The sequence below is a fragment of the Lipotes vexillifer genome, unplaced genomic scaffold (genome assembly GCF_000442215.2).
Source record: "Lipotes vexillifer unplaced genomic scaffold, Lipotes_vexillifer_v1.1 scaffold311, whole genome shotgun sequence".
NCBI classification, from domain to species: domain Eukaryota; kingdom Metazoa; phylum Chordata; class Mammalia; order Artiodactyla; family Lipotidae; genus Lipotes; species Lipotes vexillifer.
In genome coordinates this window covers 4,557,223-4,577,203 of record NW_006791012.1, presented here as the reverse complement: position 1 = coordinate 4,577,203, position 19,981 = coordinate 4,557,223, and positions in this window count along the sequence as shown.

Here is a 19,981-nt window from a genome sequence, read left to right as displayed (position 1 = left end):
TCCCTACATATGGCCTTGAGTAAATAACTTAATCTTTCTGGTATAAATTAGGAATACTTTATGAACATTTCATCAATGTCTACACAGCGAAAAATAAAAAAGTTATTGCTGATTGCTCAGTTTAGGTGCTCAGGGAAGACAGCAGAACCAGGCCAAGACAAGTCTGAGACTTACTGCCCTTGACTTGCCTGCCTTGATTACTTACATGGCCTTAATTAGCCAGCTTGGTGCAGACTTCCTTTCACTTTGTACTCAGCAAATTTGACTGCAGAGTTGTTTTCCTCCCCTGTGAAAATGAGCAATGTTTATATTACTAAGATCTAAAAGAAAAATTTTAAAGATGACTAAAAACTAGAGCGTGGAAAATTTTCATTTATTGAGCCTCCACTTTGTACTTTCTTGTATCACCCAAAGGGTGGCTCCTCACTCTGTTGGGTCACCTGCCTCTAGTTCAGTGGCTCTCAAACTTTTTTTTTTTTTGTAGATGTTGGCGGTAGGGGTTTATTAATTAATTTATTTATTTTTGCTGTGTTGGGTCTTCATTTCTGTGCGAGGGCTTTCTCTAGTTGTGGCAAGCGGGGGCCACTCTTCATCGCGGTGCGCAGGCCTCTCACTATCGTGGCCTCTCTTGTTGCGGAGCACAGGCTCCAGACGCGCAGGCTCAGTAGTTGTGGCTCACGGGCCTAGTTGCTCCGCGGCATGCGGGATCTTCCCAGACCAGGGATCGAACCCGTGTCCCCTGCATTAGCAGGCAGGTTCTCAACCACTGCGCCATCAGGGAAGCCCTCTCAAACTTTTTTAAAAATTAATTTTTATTGGAGTATAGCTGATTTACAATGTTGTGTTAGTTTCTGCTGTACAGCAAAAGTAAATCAGTTATACATATATCCACTCTTTTTTAGATTCTTTTCCCATATAGGTCATTACAGAGTATTGAGTCAAGTTCCCTGTGTTATACAGTAGGTTCTTATTAGTTATCTATTTTCTGTATAGTAGTGTATATGAGTCAGTCCCAATCTCCCAATTTATCCCTCCCCCTGTCTTTCCCCCTTGGTAACCATAAGTTTTTCTACATCTAGGGGCTCTCGAACTTGACTAGCTTCAGACTCACCTCAAGGGCTTGTTGAAACAGATGGCTGGGCCCCACCCCCAGAGTTTCTGATTCACTGGGTCTGGAGTAGGACCTGAGAATTTGCCTTTCTAACAAGTTCCCAGTGACACTGGCGCTGCTGTTCTTGGGACCACACTTTGACAACCACAAAGGGAACTGGCCTCCTGCCAGCTACTTAATTGTCCCCATAACACCCTCCCCTCCCCCAACCTTACCCCTAAGCCTTTACCTCCTCCTTGGGCCCTTGCTTTCACCACTGTAAGTAACCAGTGGGATCCCTGGCCTCTAGCTGCTCCCTCTGGGTGGCCCCTGCTGGGAGCTGACGTGAAGGAGTCTTACTTCCTCACAACCCCTCTAATGCATGACTCTTGATTTTTTAAATGAAAAGACAGAAATTACTAGAGGGAATTACAAACATTAGTGGATAATGTGAAACTGAAGCTAAATGTGATTGTTCTAGTTCACAGAAGCTTGGGTTGAAAAACCCACCTCTGCCAACTGGTGATGGTGGCTCCATTATGATGGCCACTATGTGCCATATTAGTGACTCCTACTTCCTGTCCTGGAAAAGACATTAGAGGTACCCGACTTGAGCCTGCTTATTCTGTACTGAGGAGTGAGATCCAGATGGGTGCCCTGGCTGTTCCTTCCTCTTCCTTTGCTGTAAATTCAAGATTCTGTTTTTCTCCCAGATACTACTGGGATCTGTAAAGTCTCACAGTAGAGAAATCTTATACGTCTGTCTGGGTTTAGGCTCCAGTTTTCTGAAGAACTGAAGGAAACAAAGTGACCTTTTTGGCTTCCAAGTATGAGGTTAAGGAGAGACTACAGAGGAGGCCTATAGGTTTATGAGAACTTCCCCACATTTTCAGGAACCTCACAGTGAGCTCCAAAACATTTTCCTATGGTTGCCACACGACCAACATGGAAACCAAGAAAGGAAACAAGGAAGCTAAGGGTGAGGTCTGGACAAAGGTTTCCCTTTCCTTCTCGAGTTCCTCTTCTAGTAGAAGCAAGATCCAATGACATCAGCATCTTTGGTGAAAAGGAAGACAGAAGTGGAGGGTATACAGGGAGGGGATTAGTAGTCTGGAGGCACCCGACCTAGCAAATCCAGCATGGGTGTCCAGCATCTTAATTAGTGAAAGCACCATCTGAATGTGGCCTCAGTTGCAGGTTTGGGCCCAGATTCATCTGTGACTTGACCCAATTCAAATCAACAAGTAAATATTAAGCAATGATTATGTGTCAGGGAAGTGTTATGGGAAATAGAAAGAAAAGCATGACATGGATCCTGCTTTCAAGGAATCTATTATCTAGAAGGGGAGAGAAGAACTGTATACAAACCACTAAGGTGCAAGACAGACTGTGACTCTCTGGGAGTCCTGGGCTACGGCTGCAAATGGGCTCCTGGCCATATCCTGTGCATCTGGGCCACTATCAGAAGGTTAGAGATGGCTGAAGTAGAGGCCTGTGCTAGGGAGTTGGTGGCAGTCAGTTAGGGGATTCGGTGCTAAAGAGGTTACTAGTTGGCTGCAAAAGCAACTACATACTTCTACCTAGCTATTTGTGATAACTGAGGCCAATTTTCAATTTTAATCTATATATTTGCAGCCCTAATTTTGGTGAGGCCACTCTTCCTACTCACAAATCTGTGCTTGTAAATGACTAATTGTTGTTCTATCCACTTGAGTAGTTAAGCAACTAAATGACTGCATGTGCAAATTCAGGGGTTTGGAGACAAACACACCTGTGTTAGTGGTTGCACAACCCCAAGGTGGAAAGGGAAAATTAATAGGCAACCTGTGAAAATCATTACTAATGTTTTTCTTCTGAACTATCAAGAAATAAAATTACATATCTGGTCTTTGGAACATGATAGATGGGCTAGACTATCAGACAAGGAACGTAGCTATCTTCTGAGTAGCTGATGCCTTGTTATTTGAATCAGTAGAATCTGTATCAACAACAACAAAAATAAAACCAAACCATGAGATCCTGAATATTTTGAGGCCATTCCAATTTCAGTTTCAGTGGGTCTAGGGAGTTTGAAATTTTGTGTGGCTGAAATTGTTACGAGATCACCCAAAATTCATCCTCCTCCTTCCATAGTGGAACTGTTGCTGGGAGGTGGATTGAGGCCCAAAGAAAGAAATGAATCTTTGTGATCCCACAAAGATTCCTATGTTCCTGCAACCCTAGAACCACTTGCCTCTGCCTGCCCCCTCCTCCCTGATGGAATGCCACAGGAGAGGGATACCAGGAGAATGCAGACAGAGTAGAAACAAAGAAACATTTCCACTTCTTGTTTTTGTATGAGGCTGTACCCTTTACAGGGCTGGACTCTTTTGGGAGTACTGGAAGAAAGGGGTAGGGTAATTTAGGAGCTCCAGGGCCCTTGGAGATAGGCATGTTGGGTGGGTGTGTGGGATGGGATGTGGGAACTACCGGTAGAAAGGAAAGCTTGTGATGGAGCCAAAGTGATACAAATGCCCAGAGGCTCCAACTAGCTAATCTCCAGGCACCTCCAGCAGGGTACTCTTATCTCTCTTGCTCAGCATGATGGTTAGGCTCCTGAGAAGAAGTAATTTAAAAAAATAAAAGTGAATTTTGTCATAAGAAAAAAATGAAATCATGCTCCAGTAGGTTGAAAAAAAATCTTTCGGGCTTCCCTGGTGGCGCAGTGGTTGAGAGTCCGCCTGCCGATGCAGGGGACACGGGTTTGTGCCTTGGTCTGGGAGGATCCCACGTGCCACGGAGCGGCTGGGCCCGTGAGCCATGGCCGCTGAGCCTGCGTGTCCAGAGCCTGTGCTCCGCAGCTGGGTAGGCCACGGCAGTGAGAGGCCCGCGTACCGCCAAAAAAAAAAAGAAAAGGTGGATGGTGACTAGGCCTGGGCTTAGATCCTCACTGTACAGGGTATTATATCACATTACCCCCACCAGCAACACTCCCAAATGACACCATCAGCTCCAATTGCAAAATATTTTGGTGGGCAAAACTAGTCTTATTATTCCAAAACTAGTCTTAATTTCTTCTTTGTTTTATTAAAAAATTAAAATAAATGTGTGAAAATTGGGAGGTTGGCGTATTGTGTGAGTTGAAGCCTTGGCAACAGTGTGTAAAATCTATATCTGGGAATAGTTGAAACCAAGAGTTAGACTGTGCATTGCTTAGTATTACAGGCTTCAGTGTATTAAAGGAATATAAAATAAGTAGGTAACTTTTGCTTCTTCCTTTCACCTGAAACGTAGTTAGTAAAGAGTAAAGTCTATGTGGTTCATACCAAAAAATACATCGGTTTGAAAATACAGCAGGAAAAGATTTATTTTTTTAAAGAAGCCAAATCTTGGTGTTAACAAAGCACAAGTATTGTGACTCAAACTTTATAATTTGTTGAAAGTGCTTTCACATTCGTATTACTATTATTTCTAGTCTATTTTCCCAGAAGAGCAAAGTCAAGTTCGAGATGAGAGAACTGGCAGAACAGGAGGCCATAAAAGTGATGGAATGCCCAGAAGGCATATAAGAAACTAAATATTGATCTTTGTTCTTTCAGCGAGGACTCTCAAGTTTCTAAGGATGTCATTACAGCTATGGTGGCATTGGTTAATCTGATCTGCTATTCAGCTGTGGTCTTGCTCAGCCCTGAAAGAACACTTTGTTCATGAGCTTCAGCTGACAACCAGAGAGTTCTCTAAAGCAAGGGTTATAGAGAGAACATTCCTTTCCATGTGTTATGTAAGATATTCAAGGTATGTAGGACTCCGAGGCAATGAATAAAACTTGTTTTAAAAAATGACACAACTAGCTAGTGGGAAGCAGCCGCATAGCAGAGGGAGATCAGCTCGGTGCTTTGTGACCACCTAGAGGGGTGGGAAAGGGCGGGTGGGAGGGAGGCTGAAGAGGGAGGGGATATGGGGATATATGTATACATATAGCTGATTCACTTTGTTATACAGCAGAAACTAACACACCATTGTAAAGCAATTATACTCCAATTAAGATGTTAAAAAAAATGACACAACTTATACATTCAAATTACTTTTTATCCTTCAGAGTCACATTGGAAGACACATACTTATCCTAGCAAAGCACTGCTCAAAGCATTTTGGAATTTTTTGTTTTAGTGTTACCTTTATTTATTTATTTATTTATTTTTTTTGCGGTACGCAGGCCTCTCTCACTGTTGTGGCCTCTCCTGTTGCGGAGCACAGGCTCCGGAAGCACAGGCTCAGCGGCCATGGCTCATGGGCCCAGCCGCTCTGCGGCATATGGGATCTTCCTGGACCGGGGCACGAACCCGTGTTCCCTGCATCGGCAGGCGAACTCTCAACCACTGTGCCACCAGGGAAGCCCTAGTGTTACCTTTAGAGCCAGGGTTAGGGTTTGTGAACCACTTAGGACTAAATACTTAGCATGTCACCTCAATTTTTAGCCATGACATGGAAGGTTGATTATTTGTTTTGCTTCCCCATAGACTTAACTCTAAATAACTTGGGATATTTTTTTAAAAAACAAATCTATTCATTTACCCACTGATTCATTTAATCAGTAAATATCCATTCAGTGTCCTGTGTGCCAGGCTATATGTTAAAAGTTGAGGATTCAGCGATACACAAGACAGAAATAGTCCCTGCTCTGTTGGAGCTGACGTTATAATAGGGAAGACAGACCAAATCCATCCCCACAGCAACATGCTAACAAACAAATTTTAAAAATACTTGCCAGTTGGGGTAAGTGGTATAAAGGAAACAGATAAGGGGCTGAGCTAGAGAAATAACAAGAAGAAAACAGTTTGTTAGATGGGAAAGGTGACATTTAAGCACAAATTCAGCCTCTAAAGATGTCTACTTGCCACCATTGGGAGTATTCAGATGAATACATTTTAATTTTGGAGAACAATTTTGAAGTCCGAGTGGGGGCAGAGCCCCAGCAAATTTTCTTTCTGTAGGATATGAAAGTGTGACCCTAATCAACGAAGTGGCTTCAAATGTGATACCTCAGTTACCATAAATAATCTGACAGCAAATAAGTTGTATCTCACTTATTGGCAGCCCTGACCAACTGATAACAGCCCTTTCTTTTTTTTCTTTTGGATTAAACAAACATACACACAGTTTTCTCCCCAGACGGTAGAGCTGCCTGACATCTCGACTGTCCCATTTGCAAGGCCCCAGGATCTTTAATCCTTCATCTACTGAGGCTCTCAGAGCCACCTGGGAGATGTCCTGGAGGCCCCCAATACTACAGAGGAAGTCGCACTTCATGCTATGTCCAGTACTTGCAGGACAGCATCAGCACCCTGTTTAGGTTCTCAAACACCTTCTCCAGGATGATGCCAATGGTCCTGAGAGAGATTCTGAGTCTGTGCCCTGGCTTCATGGGAAACCGTGCTGAGAACCATTAACGATGTCTGCTAAGGGCTTGGAATGGGGTCACATAATATCAGTTTGCCCATTATTGGAGATGTTAAGTTTGATCACTAGGTTAAGCTGGTGTCTGACAGATTTCTCCATTGTACAGGCACCCTTCTTCCTAAAGAGTATTAAGAAATACTCTGTGGGGTAACATTCTGAGATCATGCTAATTTCCTGTTCTCCAACAATATTTCACTGCCAAATGACTTGCCCAAGTTCATAGCTCATAAGTCACAGAACTGTGACAGGAGTTCTATTTCTCCAACTCCCAGCCCTGACAACTTCCACTCCACTGTGCTGGTTCCATTCATTAGCATGTGAACATTTCAGGTAGGATATGAAGAAGTCAGGGTTTCTAAAGACTCTAAGACAATCTAGGTGCTATTTAGATCTTCCTAGTTTATTAAATGCATTGAAAAATAAAAGTTTCATTAGAAACTCCTATTTTGTGGGAAATAATTAGATTTCCCTTAATGTGGCTAAGGAAGCAATAAATGGTAACACTGCTATAGATAGATGAATTGTAGCTGTTACTATTCAAAAGGAACAGACAGATATTGTGGCCAATTCTCCTGCCCCCAAATATTCTTAAGCAGGTTTGGATCCTGTTTCCTTCTGTCCTTCTTCACTTAGAATTTTTTTTTGGCTGTACTGCTCAGCTTGCAGGATCTCAGATCCCTGACCAGGGATCAAACCTGGCCCCAGCAGTGAAAGCACAGAGACCCAACCACTGCACTGCCAGGGAATTCCCTGCTCTCCTGCACTCTGAATACCAGTATAGATTTGTTGGATAAAAGACTCTATGCTGAGTGTGAATACCAGTATCTTTCCTTAGAATCATTAACTAGAACTATAAATCAGATGGATTTATGTTCATTTAATTTCTTAAACCACACTGTGGTGGTTTTTATATGAATCGAATTCCTATTGTTGAGTCTTTCTAAACATCAGAAGCTGTCCCAAAGACTTCCTGTGGTAGTATAGTCCACGGGGTAATTGTATTAGGATAATAGGGTTGAAACATTTCATAATTTAATGAGTTTGTAGATTTCTTATTCCCAGAATTAAAAAAGAAACTCTATGAATGTCAAATTCCACAATTATCTGACAGAACAGAATTTGGCTCTATTTAACCAACTGGCATACTCTCCATAGATAACAACATGGCTTGATTAATATAAAGAGCCCATTTCCCACACCCCTCCACTCAGGCATTGGAAATTCATTAAATATAAAGCCTTACATAATTCTGTAAAGAAGCTCACTTCTCTGCAGTTTTTCTAGCTTCTAAATTAGATATTAAAGAAGAAATATCATTCTTTAGGTGCAGGCTTTCAGCTTTCACTGAAATGCAGTGGCTGGTTATGGTCCAGCACACAAACTGGCTTGGGTTTGATGGAATTTAGTTAATAATAATAATAAATAATAATAATAATAATAATAATAAAATACAAAGTCCCCTTGGTGTTAACAAGCAAATTCTGGGGAGAGAGACGAGAATAGGATGTGGATCGAGTCTATAAGTGGCCTAGGCCTCGAAGATTCCTTCTGGCACTAGGTACACACATTTGGGTTTCTTTGGATTAGAAACATAAAAGCATAATTTGTGCCTTTAATTAAATTTTTTTTCCAGTAGAACTCTTGCCAAATGGCCAAAGAAACATAGAGCTGGATAGAAACAATAGCTGACATTTATGTTCTAGGTGTTTTACATGAATATTGTTTAACCCTCACAAACAACCCTTTAAGAAGGTACAATTATTATTTTCCTTCTTTGAAAGATGAAGAAACCAGAGCCCAAAAAGTTTAGGTAACATTCCATAGGATAATCTGGCTTGCAAACACAAACAAACAGTAAGATTGCAGAGTCTGAGATACTGAGATCCCGAAGATAGGCCCTGTCGCCTCCCAAACTCTGCTGCCTCTCCATGGAGGGGTAGGGAGACTTACAGTGCTTTTCACAGGAAGACTGCTAAGTGCTCCTCTTGAATATTATGATTATTTTCCACAGCAATCCTTTCATGCAGCTTATAAACCAAGAACTGGGGGTCCATCAAATGGAAAGTGACTTGTGTAAGACATTCCCTGTGTTCCTGGGAGATCCTGGCAGAAGGTGAAGAGGCTCTTACCATTACTCCTGGGAATTCACCAATGACTAGTACTCCTCCTAACTCCTCATTGTGAAAGACAAACAGCATCCGTCCTAGTTGGAGTGTACTCATTTGATACTTGTTCTGTATTTCTCCCTAGTGGCCAACATTCCTGGCAGAGAAAAGGAAACCAGGATAATAACCATTGTAGAGTATGAAATTGCTTCTTACCTGAATCCATACTCTAAACCTCCTTCAGTGCTTTCATAAATCATCCCACACTGATAGAATTATTTTTTATGACTCATAGGTATATTTTACTTTTCCAGTTTTATTCTCTTTACTTTCAAGGAGAAGATTGGATGATGGAGAAGAAAGATTCACTTGCAGAGCTATGTTGGATTTTATTTAACCCTAACACATAGACTGTGGACTAAAAAAAAGAAATATGCCCAGCTTAGTGTTATGTATAAAAATACTTTTTAAAGTTTTACAGAATATAATCCAATGACAAAAGTCATTCACTTAACAAGAATTTATTGAGTTATTTCTAGGTATAAAGCACTGCAATAGGTGCTGAAGTACAAAAGTAAATAAACCTCATCCCTGCCCTCAAGATGCTTATACTCTTGGGTGTAATATTGTGTGACCATTTGTCTGGGCCTGCCTGAGGCAGTCTTGGTTTACACCTGTTTCCCCAATGTAATTATAAACAATACTCTCTTTCACTCTCAAAAGTGTCCCAGCTTAGATGACAAATTGCATATACCCTAGCAAGAATATTTCCCACTACATGATGTTTTTAAAATACTTGTAATTCTTGGATATACTATAAATAAAAAGTACAAACCGCAAAGCTGCAAAAAGTATACTGACACACTGTCTTCATTTTGGAATCACTATTCCTGTCTCTATATGTCAGTTGAAGTAAGTTCATTGGGAAAGTGTGGCATTTGGTCTTACATTATTCTTTAAAATGCAACTACTGTTCAATCTCTATTGAGAGGATGAAATATACTGGCTAGAAAACTTAAGAAGATGAGAGAATACTGCCATAAATGGAGATAATAATATGAATCATACACTCAACCCCAGTTTTATAGGAGCCAAAGGTAAATAGGACACAGGGGCCCTTGGGGGCCAGGGAAGTGTCAGGTGGAGCAGAAAAAGCAACGGTTGGAGGCATTTGGGGTCACGAGCCTCTGATCTCAGAGTTCAAGGTGGTGTCTTTCCCTCTCTTGGACTCTTTGGTCTCTCTCCCATTCCTATATGTACTGAACTCATTAGTTTTTAAAGTCACCTGTGATGTGCTTTTGTGAAAGGTTGGTGTCTGCAGAACTTCTAATTACACATTACTTTGTGTACTGTTGTCTGAATATGTATATGTATGTATTTTGATATTGAAGACAAGCTATTTTTAGTTTCCTTTTGGGTATGTTTGGAGAAACTCTTAACTGTGGCTATGCTGCTATGGAAACAGTATCCATGTATACTGACATGTTTACAATTGTTTAAAACACTATAAACTTTCTAGGGCAAAGGCAAACAGCTTACTTCCATCAAGGTTGCTCCCTGGTTTCCTTTTTTATTAGTTTATTTATTACTCTCAGACCCATGTTGGAATCTGTTTCATCTGTGCCTGCATTAAAGAGCTGTTTTTTTGCTGACGTGCATCATTTAATGGATTTCACATTTGTAACTACAGTAGCACTGAGAACAGAGGAAAAGTTTACCCTGAAATCAGAAATATTCTTTGGCCTTGCTAGAAAGTGAGAATTAAATACCTCCTAGGCTCCCAAATGAAAAAAATGGAATAATACCTCTTGAGGGTATGTTGACTATCTAGAGTTTGCAAGTGTAGGATAATCATTTCAATGTAACTACTGTAATTATTATTTGTGTGTACAGGATGAATTTAAAGAATAGGCTAATTGCTTCAAAACATGCAAACCCAAAAAGGAGTTTTCTGGCTTATTCCAAGCATGGAGAAAAGTAGGTGGCTAAGAATCTTTACAATTTCTGGAAAAAGAATCTTAACAAAGCCACATGAACTGAAGTGAATAAGAACCATGTTTGTTTGAAAGTACCAGGGAAGTGATTTTTGGCAGGGTGGTTTTCCAGGAGTCAAAAAGTATTTTAAAGTGGAACCTGTAATTGTGAATCATACAATGGTGTGTCCTGACTACATAAAAGGGCACATACTCTAGCAGAGCATAATATTTTATAGGATTTTAAACACAGAGTACTTACTCCTTTAAAAACTTCTCTTTTCCAAAATTTTATATCTATTTGGGGTAAGTATACAGTAAAGAAAGTTTTAGCTGTCATGAAGTCTACTTTCCTCTCTCTTCTACTAAAATCTCATTTTTGTCATCTTCCTGAAACGGTCATTTAAAATCACAGATCAAGGGACTTCCCTAGTGGTGCAGTGGTTAAGAATCCGCCTGCCAGTGCAGGGGACACGGGTTTGAACCCTGGTCCAGGAAGATCCCACATGCCGCGGAGCAACTAAGCCTGTGTGCCACAACTACTGAGCCTGTGTTCTAGAGCCCGCGAGCCACAACTACTGAAGTCCGCGCACCTAGAGCCCGTGCTCTGCAACAAGAGAAGCCACTGCAATGAGAAGCCTATGCACTGCAACGATGAGTAGCCCCCGCTCGCTGCAACTAGAGAAAGCCCGCACGCAGCAACAAAGACCCAATGCAACCAAAAATAAATAATTACGTAATTAAAAAAAAAAATCACAGATCAAAAAAACACACCCAATGGTGTATAGTTGATTAACAGCTATACTCCAGTATAAAATAAAAATTAAAACAAAAACCAAACACCCAGTGGAAGTCCTGCGGGAAGGGGCATGCTTCCTGGTGAGCTGGGACGTGGGCCTCAAGTGCATGTAGAGATCAGTGAGCCATAAGCCGACAGTCCCCATCCCCCTCCCTCCCAGGCCCCTTTCCAACAGTGTTTATATACTTTCTCTGCTCCCACTCATCAGCGGACATTCCATTCTAAGCCCTTCAAAGGGACAAGGTTTCTATGATTCTGTTTTTCTTCTTTGTGGGAAGGATTCCTCCCCGACAGGAGCTTAGCAGCAGCTAAGAAACGTGACCCCAAGGTCACATTCAAATTAGAACTCAGTAAAACCCGAGGGTTTGTTGCTTCGTGGCTCTAAAGGAAACTCAGAACGACAACGGTGGCTGGATATTCTACCGTAGGTATGGAGAGAGTTTACAGGGAGGCCTAACGGGATGGGAACCTCGGAAGAGTGGGTGTCAAGTGGCTCTGACAACTGGGTCCCTTTAGGGTTGCCCTCAGGATCAGGATGAAAAGGTGGAAGCGGGGGTAGCAGCAGCAGTGTGGCTTAACACAGAGCACTCCCCAGACAGCCACTAATTGGCTTACTCCTTTCAGACGTCTCTTAAGAAGCAGATTTCCGTTTCTGTTCTGTTGCCTCTGAGGGGATTTCCCAAATTAACCTCCTCTAAGCTTCCTTGAGGGGCTGTTTTTGAGGGCTGGTGGGGAATTTCCCTCTTCTGACCAAACTGTTGCTGGGAGAGATTTATTGCTGGTCTTCGTCTGGGGATTTTCTCACAGGCCTTTGCTACTTCCTGTTTCCCAGGAGTTTCTGCTCTCTGGGAACTGAAGAGCCATTGGGAGAAGGGGACAAACAGGCTTTAGGAAAAAGGAAAGAGGGCATGTTTGGTACAATGTTACTCTTCTCTCCTCTTCCGGTTCTTTGCCATAGTGATACTGGATTTGAAGATCAGGCCCAGGGACCTTGCTGAGGGTTCAACTGGATTACACTAAACATTCCACAGGAACTAGGGTTGGGCAGTGAAATCACAAATCACACGAATGACTGGTTTATTAAAGTAGCTTTCCTTTGTTGGGGATGGGTGGAAACTCTTGTTAAAAGAAAGCATTAAAGAATCATTAGTCCTTTTACTTAATGGTAATACTCTACCACTTCTTGAGTGCTTTCTGTGTGTCATGCATGGTGCTGGGAGTTTTGCATACATTTCTCATTTGATCCTGGCAACAACTCCAGAGAAGTAGGCTTTATTGAGGCCCATTTAACAGATGAGCAAACCAAGGCTCTGAGACGTTAGGTAATTTAGCCACATTTTCCTGGCTGGTGTTAGGAGAGCTCCAATTTTGTGGAACCCCAAAGCCTATATTCATTCAGCAATAAATTTGTTAACATGAGATTTGTTTCATAGATCTTTGAGGTGCTATCACCAGCAGAGTAGTAGAAAGGATCCTGTGTAGAAGCAGCCCCCCAAAACCAGGAGTGAAAATATTCTATGGGCTGTATCGACAGTTGTTAGCTTAGCTCTGTATACCTGCCAGGCCCTTTTGCTGTATATTCACCATCTTCACATCACCTGGAAAGTGATGCTGCTGACCTGGGAGTAGGAATCAATATATAAAAGAAGCTCCAATTGAACCAATTAATTAGTTGTTTCTCTTAGAGAACCCTCTACCTAACCACTGCTTTTCACCTTGCTATTTTCTGCCCTAGCTTTGTACATTTTATCAAGGTTCTTAGAAATAATTCCCCTGAGGACAGGTCCCAGAATATCTCTAACCCTGCTCTGGCCCAGGGAAAATAACATTCTTGATTGCTTTGAAGCTAGATTACTGTCTCTGTGTGCACGGGTATGTGTGTGTTTTCTTTTATGAGTTTCTCAGTGGGATAGATTATTAGCCACAGTTGACATTTGCGAAGTTCTCCATATACTTTCAGTTCCACCAGAGGAGTTATGAGTGCGGGTGAGGGTTTTGGGGGCAGTACCAGGACTAATATGGCAGATCCTGGGAGTTCCCAAGGGTCAGCTTGGACACCCCTTGCCCACTGCACACTTTGCTGCAGCATCTCCTCTCCAGGGTCTGCCTAGGAGGGCTCCTGACCATATCCTCTTCATCCAAATAGTGAACTCTGATAGCTGCCAACTGTTGAGAGTTTACTAGTTGCCAAGTGATTTACCTGCCTTAACTGACTTGATCTTCACCCATGGAGGTAGACAAAATGATTCTCATTTATTTTACCAGTGAGGAAACTAAGGCCCCGGCAGGTTAATGATTGACCCAAAGCCACCTAGTAAGTAATCTGAGAGACTGGGACTCAGATACTGGTCTGTCTGATTCCTAGTTATGGCTTTGTTGTGGGAGAGGGGAGTAAACCTTATTTATGTGTTTTTTTATTTATTTATATTGAGATATTATATTCGTTTCAGGTGTACAACATAATTCAATATTTTTATATGTTATGAAATGATCACCAAAATAAGTCCAGTTACCATCTGTCACCACGGAAAGTTGTTACAATATTATCGACTATATTCCCTATGTGTACATTGCAGCCTTGTGACTTATTTATTATATAGATAAGTTTGTACCTCTTAATCCTCTTCACCTATTTTGTCCGTCCCCCCACTCTCCTCCCCTCTGGCAACCACCAGTTTGTTCTCTGTATCTATGAGTCTGTTTCTGTTTTAATTTGCTTGTTTGTTTTGTTTTTTAGATTTCATATGTGTATATATATATCTCACATCTTTTTTTATCTATCCATCTATTGATGGACACGTACATTGCTTCCATATCTTGGCTACTGTAAACAGTGCTTCAGTGAACATAAGGGCATGAGTTCTTTTTGAATTAATTTTCTTCAGATAAATACCCAGAAGTGAAATTGCTGGATGTTATGTAGTTCTATTTTTAGGTTTTTAAGGAACCTCCATACTGTTTTGCATAGTGGCTGCACCAGTTTACATTTTCACCAAAAACGCACGAGGGCTCCCGTTTTACCACAACCTCACCAACACTTACCGCTTCCTGTCATTTTGATAACAGCCATCCTGACAGGTGTTAGGTGTTATCTCGCTGTGGTTTTGATTTGCATTTCCCTGATGATCAGTGATGTTGAGCACTTTTTCATGTTCTTGTTGGCCATCTGTCTTATTTGGAAAAATGTCTATTCAGATCTTCTGCCTAATTTTTAGTCATGCTGTTGGTTTTTTGATATTAATTTCTTCACTTATGGTTTTATGGATTCCTTTATTATGTTTGGATTCCCGTCTTTGTGTGTGTGTGTATCCATTGTAGGTTTTTTGTTTGTGATTACCATGAGGTTCATACATATCAACCCGTATCTACAGCTGTCTATTTTAAGCTGATAGTCACTCAAGTTTGAAGGCATTCTAAAAGCACTACATTTTTATTCCCGTTTCCATGTTTTATGTTTTTGATGTCATATTTTACATCTTTTTATTTTGTGTGTCCCTTAACTACCTATGTAGCTATAGTTGATTGTACTACTTTTGTCTTTTAACTGTCACACTAGCTTTTTAGTGGCTGATCCACTGCCTTTACTATTTATTTGCCTTTATGAGTGAGATTTTCTTTCATATATTTTCTTATTTCTAGTTGTGGTCTTTTCTGCTTAAAGAAGACCCTTTAACATTTCTTGTAAGGCTATCTAGGTGTGATGAACCCCTTTAGTTTTTACTTATCTGGGAAACTCTAGCTCTCCTTCAATTCTGAATCATAACCTTGCCAAACAGAGTATTCTAGGTTGTAAGTTTTTTCCTTTTAGCACTTTAAATATATCCTGCCTCTCCCTTCTGGCCTGCAAAGTTTCTGCTGAAAAGTCAGCTGACAGTCTTATGGGGTTTCCCTTGTATGTGATTAGTTGCTTTTTTTCTTGCTGCCTTTAAGACTCTCTTTTTATCTTTACCTTTTCCATTTTCATTTTAATGTCTTGGTGTGCATCTCTTTCAGTTCATCTTGTTTGGAGCTCTCTGTACTTCCTGTACTTGGATGTCTGTTTCTTTCCCCAGCTTAGGGAAGTTTTCAGCCATGATTTCTTCAAGTAAGTCTTCTATTCCATTCTCTCTTTCTTCTCCTTCTGGGATCCCTATAATGCAAATGTTATTATGCTTAATGTTGTCCCAGAGGTTCCTTAAATGCTCCTCAATTTAAAAAATTCTTTTTTCTTTTTGCTGTTCTGGTTGGGTGATTTCCATTATTCTGTCTTCCAGATCACTTATTCGTTCTTCTGTATTATCTAATCTGCTGTTGATTCCCTCTAGCATATTTTTTATTTCAGTTATTGTACTCTTCAGCTCTGATTTGTTGTTTCTTATATTTTCTAAGTCTTTGTTGAAGTTTTCCCTAAGTTCCTCCATTCTTCTCCTGAACTCAGTGAGCATCTTTATGATGGTTTCTTTGAAGGCTTTATCAGGTAAATTACTTATCTTCATTTCATTAGGGTTTTTCTTCTAGGGTTTTATTTTGTTCTTTCGCTTGGAACATATTCCTCTGTCTCCTCATTTTGTTTTATGTGTATCTATATCTATCCATCTACCTACCTACTTACATTCTTTTTCAGATTCTTTTCCATTATAGGTTATTACAAGATATTGAATATAGTTCTCCATATCATACAGTAGGTCCTTGTTGTTTATTTTACATATAGTAGTGTGTATCTGTTAATCCCAAACTCCTAATTTATCCCTCCCCCGCTCTTTCCTTTGGTAAATGTAAGCTTATTTCTATGTCTGTTAGTCTGTTTTGTAAATTAGTTCATTTGTATCATTATTTTTAGATTCCACATATAAGTGATATCATATATTTGTCTTTTTCTGTCTGACTTACTTCACCTAATTTGATAATCTCTAGGTCCATCCATGTTGCTGCAAATAGAATTATTTCATTCCTTTCTTTTTCATGGCTGAGTAGTATTCTAGTGTGTGTGTGTGTGTGTGTGTGTGTGTGTGTGTGTGTGTGTGTATACCACATCTTCTTTATCCATTCATCTGTCGATGGACATTTAAGGTGCTTCCATATCTTGGCTATTGTAAATAGTGTCACTCTGAACATTGGAGTGCATGTATCTTTTTGAATTAGAGTTTTCATCTTTTCCAGACATATGCCTAGGAGTGGGATTGCTGGATCTTATGGATCAAGGGTCTTTTATAGCAGAAATTATTTTATAATCTCTGAAATGACCTTATACCAAGAGTAATATTAATAGTTTGTTAAATAACTCCATAGTAAATAACCATGTTTAGGACATGTTTGCCTGCTTGAAAGAAAACAGGGCATTAATTTGGAAATTATTAATTTTTCATATTAATACATGAATAAACATTTAAGAAAAATGAGGGCCACAGTTCCATTGCTTTGTACTCTTTTAAGCAAAAGTTTTTTAACCAGTTATCTATATTTGCTGCCTCTAATGTCTCTCTTCTTATCACCTCTTAAAACTTGCTCCAAACATGTGTCTCCCATGAATGCTTCATTGAAACTGCTCTTTTCAGAGATGCCAATGACTGTACTTTTATAGGTCCATCTGTCAGTTCTCAGGCCTCAGCGTAGTTGTGTGTCAGTAGCATTTGACATAGCTGGTTTCTCCCTCTACTCTGGAACAGTTTCTTCACTTTGCTTCCAGGACACACCCTCTCTTGGGTTTCTTCCTCCTCACTGGGCATTCCTTCTCAGTCTCCTTTGCTGGTCCCTCCTCTCCTCCCTGACCTTATAACCCTGGAGAGCTGCAGGGTCTTCTTCTTAGGCCTCTTCTGTTCCTTACTCCTTCCCTTGGTGATCTCACCCAGTTTCATGGCCTTAAATATCATCTACATGCTGCCAAAAGTGTATCTCCAGCCCAGACTCCTCTTCTGAACTCCAGACCTTTATGCAACTGCCGACTTGACATCTCAGACCTAACAAGTCCAGACTCAAACTCCCATTCTTCCTTTGAAAGCCTGCCCCCATCCACAGTCTACACCTCCCCAGTGGATGGCGACTCTATCCTTAATTAGTTCCGAACAAAAACCTTACAGTCATCCCTGACTCTTCTTTTGTCTTTTTTCTCACAACCAAGTCTTGCTGGCTCCTCCTTCAAAATATATATGGAATCCAACCACTTTTCACCACCTCCACCTCTCCTAGCCTGGTCTGAGCCACTGTCATCTCTCTCTTGGATAATTGCCATCACTTCTTAACAAGTCGCCCTGTTTCTAACCCTTGCCCCTTGCTTCTACTACAGGCTAGTCTCAAGAATTCAGTCAGAGAGATACTTCAAAAATAAAGTCAGATCATGTTACTCTTCTGCTCAGAAACCTCACAATGGTGTCCTGTTTCACTCAGAGTAAAACAAGTCCCCTCAAAGGCTTATGCAACCCAGATGACCTGCTTCTTCATCACCTTTCTGGCCTCAACTGCTGCTAACTTCACCTTCACCCATTCCCTTCCAGCCATGCTGGTCTCCTTGTTGTTCCTCAAACACCTCAGACCTTTGGCCTGGAAAGCTTTACCCAGATGGCCACATGGCCCACCCCCTCACCTTCTTCACATGTTCCCTAGGTTTTCACCTTCTCAATGGGACCACCCTGCCACCTATTTCAACTGAACTTTCCTTCCCTCTTCACATCTAGCACTCTTGATCATCTTACCCTGGTTTACTATTTCCATTTTCCATAACATTTATGCCTTCTAATGTCTATTGAAATCACTTACTGTATTTATGGTTTATTTTCTGCTTCCCACCTATAATGTAGTCTCCATTAGGACAGGGATCTGTTTATTTTGTTCACTGATGTCTTCTAAGCACCAGATCAGTGTTAGCCGCCTGGTAGGAAATCAGTAAATATTTTTAAATGAATGAAAATTCAAATCTTCAGAGACAGAAATGACAGGTATGAGAAAAGTCTGTAAAGACCCTATCCATGTTGGTTCAGTGATTTTAAAAGGGATTTTTATCTCTTACTTCTTAATGACAGAAATGAGCATATAACTTCACAAACTCACAAATTAAAAGCATCCACAACAGTCTGTTCACTTCAACTGTTGCTTTTGAAGAACTTGATAAAATATCTTGTCCTTCGATCCCGTCTTTTTTGGAAAGCCTCCTTTTAAATACTCAAATAACCCGGGTGTTACTGCTGGGAAGACATCAGAAAGGCATTTAGCTGAAGGATAGAATTTATCAGGGCTCATGGTCAAAACAACTCCTCAATATTTATTCTATATTGTCTTTGAACGATAATATTCATAGTTCCCATCTGGACAGGCCTCATAGTGTTCATGGTACTGTGTAAGGGCCTTAGAATTCATGTGATCTGTTTTCTCAGATGAAAGCGGGAAGGATTCTGACAGCAAGTTAGTTTGTGGGTAAAAGCAATGACACCATTGGTCGAGGTCTGATGGCCACCATAGCTGTTGCATGTTTATATTAATACTTCCCTTTTTGAGACATTTCAAGAAGTACTTTTCTCAGTAGTGTGAGGCAGACTACATGTACTAATGACAAAATTTCTGAGGTTGCTCTTGAGTGTTTCCTGGTAAGCCTAACCACAACATGGTGGGTACTTCGTAAATGACAACATGGTGGGTACAGAGGTTAAAATAGGGTCATTCATCTCACAGTCTTTCTCAATGGAAGGCCCAAAATAATATACGCTATTTTATTCTCTAGTTTTCACCCATGCTCTTTTCCCCACTCCAGGGAAGCTTTAAGTGGATTTGCTATAACTGTGTTATGCATATGATAGAATCTGTTACTATGATTAAATAATTGATTTATATTTTTAAAAAGCAATTGTCTGTTATTTATAATGGCAGTCCTATTACTTAAAGTAACTTTGTTTGGACAGATCAAAATTCATCACTCAATTTTTAACACTAGGGCTTGAAATTACTCTTTTTTTTAAAATCAAAAGCATTAGAGGAATATACGATAGTTATAGGAATATGATAACATTATAGGAAGTTTGGACAATTAAAAAAACTACCTGTAATTCCATCTAACCATTATGATCCTTTGTGAGCCAATAAACTAATCAGTCTGATGTTGGTTGTACTTAAGTTTTAAATCCTCTGCAAACCCACTTATTAATTCATTCTTTCGGCAATAATTTTTCAAACATCTGTCTGTACCGGGCCCTGTGCTACACTATGGATATTTTGTTGGTTCACAGGGAGAGGCCAAAGTCTCAACACTTGGCAAACATCAGCCATTCTGTGACTTCCTCTTTTGCCCAGAGGTCTAGAAGCAGCACAGGGGGGATGCCAGTCCAATGGTGACATGGTCATTCTTCTGCTTTGCTTGAAGATAAGGGCACTAGTTCCTTTGCTTCTCCACCCTTCATCTGCAGATTACCTGGGCCTAGACTGGCCTTAAACCTCTGAGACCGACTGAACCCTAATAAATGGGTTGCTGATCCTAAAATAAAATTGCGAATCAGGTTTGGTGTTTGATGTAAAAGCCTGAGAGACACAGGTTTGTTGCTAATTTAGATCACAAATGTCATCAAAAATAGAAACCAAAAAGGTTAGGTAATTTCTAAATTAAACACTCTTT